General features: G+C 36.8%; 1 long non-coding RNA gene across 1 annotated transcript in view; it reads right to left on the minus strand.

Moving 5' to 3' along the window:
• The window catches only part of LOC108373376 (uncharacterized), a 10460-nt gene extending 8813 nt beyond the window's left edge, over positions 1-1647 (minus strand). The window contains exon 1 of the long non-coding RNA XR_001848960.1: positions 1637-1647. This is a non-coding gene — a long non-coding RNA (uncharacterized LOC108373376). The remainder of the gene's footprint in view (positions 1-1636) is intronic.
• Between the last annotated feature and the right edge of the window lie 1241 nt (positions 1648-2888).

Below are 2888 nucleotides of genomic sequence, written 5' to 3' on the forward strand. Positions count from 1 at the left end.
AAAGATTGTCACAAGTTACTTTCGGTAACTCACGATTGAAGTTTGGAATGCAATTTCTCAGAAACTAGACTACAGATTTTCTCCCAAGTGTCGGAGAGTAGTTCATGAAATTCTTAAATTATCTTATTTTTTTAGTTTAGTTTCAACCATTTATGAGTTTAATAAAATTTTGTCGTATACGGCATTTGTCAAAAATTTGCAGTCAGTTTCAATGATATACGCCGAAATGTGATAACAATTTTTATAAATTAGCGATATTTTTTACTAGTCAGCCTAATCGTGAGTTTCGCCCGAACCAAATTTCGCCAACAATTTTTTCATCCACCTGTAGTGAATACACGCAAACTAAAAGTGAAAAAGTGACCCGGTTCTAGAAAATGAAACTCATGATAAAGCTGAATATGTCGGAAACTAAAGAAGAACAGATAACTCTATTTGAAAAATCTTGATTAGTTTAGTACGACAGCAATACTAACGCAATTTGTACCAAATAACCGAAAACTTTTAGTCAATTACTCGGAAGCTAAAGAAGATATCCAAAAACCACAAATTGTCAAAATGACGCTTCCGGCAATTTTCCATCCAAGCGACGATATTTGAATGTTACTAGCATATTTTCGAGCCTGTATGTAAATTTTCGGGAGAAAGGTTAAAAAGTATATTCATCTGCTGAAAAGATATTTTCGCAGATTCACAATTTATTTAAAATAAATCTATCAGCCCTATCTCCAATTCCATGTGAATAAATCTCTCCAGTGCTTAAATAATTTTCACCACATTAAATAGCTGCACAACACCCTAATTGCCGAAAAAGCGTTGCTTGCAACACTAGTCCTTTATGGGGACCAAACTTGGTGAAAAAAGTAGCTAAGTTTGTTTACTGGATATACTGAGNAATTTCTCAGAAACTAGACTACAGATTTTCTCCCAAGTGTCGGAGAGTAGTTCATGAAATTCTTAAATTATCTTATTTTTTTAGTTTAGTTTCAACCATTTATGAGTTTAATAAAATTTTGTCGTATACGGCATTTGTCAAAAATTTGCAGTCAGTTTCAATGATATACGCCGAAATGTGATAACAATTTTTATAAATTAGCGATATTTTTTACTAGTCAGCCTAATCGTGAGTTTCGCCCGAACCAAATTTCGCCAACAATTTTTTCATCCACCTGTAGTGAATACACGCAAACTAAAAGTGAAAAAGTGACCCGGTTCTAGAAAATGAAACTCATGATAAAGCTGAATATGTCGGAAACTAAAGAAGAACAGATAACTCTATTTGAAAAATCTTGATTAGTTTAGTACGACAGCAATACTAACGCAATTTGTACCAAATAACCGAAAACTTTTAGTCAATTACTCGGAAGCTAAAGAAGATATCCAAAAACCACAAATTGACAAAATGACGCTTCCGGCAATTTTCCATCCAAGCGACGATATTTGAATGTTACTAGCATATTTTCGAGCCTGTATGTAAATTTTCGGGAGAAAGGTTAAAAAGTATATTCATCTGCTGAAAAGATATTTTCGCAGATTCACAATTTATTTAAAATAAATCTATCAGCCCTATCTCCAATTCCATGTGAATAAATCTCTCCAGTGCTTAAATAATTTTCACCACATTAAATAGCTGCACAACACCCTAATTGCCGAAAAAGCGTTGCTTGCAACACTAGTCCTTTATGGGGACCAAACTTGGTGAAAAAAGTAGCTAAGTTTGTTTACTGGATATACTGAGGTTTTTACTGCAACAATCGAATTTTCACATTGGATACTCCTCAAGCTGGCTGTAATATGGCAATTATCCAATCCAATTAGGACTGTTGGCTCTGCATCAGTATAATCAACTATTGGAAGATGTTTAATTTGGCGATACCTCGAGTATAGTTCAGCAAATGTGACTGTTTGCATTGGCAAATCAAGGCTTGGAACAGTTCGTGCATTCAGCTTGTGCCACTTGGCTTTGTGACTAGTTCCTTTTATTTGCACTTCCAATCTCATAGACTTGAGTTTGGTCTCTCTTCCACCAAACCATTGCAGAGACAGTGGAGTGCTTTGGCCAGACATTCCCAACTGACCGGCTACTGCTTCTTTGATGAGCGTGCATGACGAACCTTCATCGATTAATAGCCCGAACACAATGAAAACGACGAGCTACAAACCACAGCTGTCAAATTATTTTAACACGTACTCTTATGTAGATAATTATTTTGGCGACGACCGGGCTACGCGGCGGCTGTGGTTGTGGCCAGATTAGATCTACTTATATTTTTCTGTCGACAGATAAGGTTCTTCCTCTTCTTTTATGTCAAACTCATACAAATTCATGATGTCGCTGCCACGTTCAAAGAAATAATGTTGCTATCGACAAAGCGCTTAGATAATAAAGATGACAAATTGGAAGCTGTGGTCGGTAGCTCGTCGTTTTCAATGTGTTCAGAACTTAAGGCAAATGTTTTAATAATTTGATTATTTGCACCTCGCAGCTCAATTGGCAATATCTTGTACAAAATTGTTGTTGCTTTATGGTCATACTTGCGTGTTTGTACAGTGTTTACCTGCTGAGCGCTATTTTCTTTCGCTCTTGGTGGCTCATGCACAGTGACACCGGTTTCATGTAATGTAGAGTGGTGCAATTTCTTGCAGTCTTCCACCATACATGCGCGCTTCCTTTTACACTGATACATGCCGTGACCTTTAATAAGACAGGAGAAACACAATTTTTGTTCCTTCACTATTTCCCACCTCTGCCCAACACTTTTACTCAGATACGAGTCACACTTTGACAAATGATGTGAGGCTGAACAATGCACACATGGATTTAGGACTTCGCTGCTACTGCGCGTTTCGCTTACGGCAAGTACTTGCTTCGATTGTGTACGTGGCAT

Source organism: Rhagoletis zephyria, unplaced genomic scaffold, assembly GCF_001687245.7.
Source record: "Rhagoletis zephyria isolate East Lansing unplaced genomic scaffold, Rhagoletis_zephyria_1.1 Rzeph_scaffold_06642, whole genome shotgun sequence".
Taxonomy (NCBI): Eukaryota; Metazoa; Arthropoda; class Insecta; order Diptera; family Tephritidae; genus Rhagoletis; species Rhagoletis zephyria.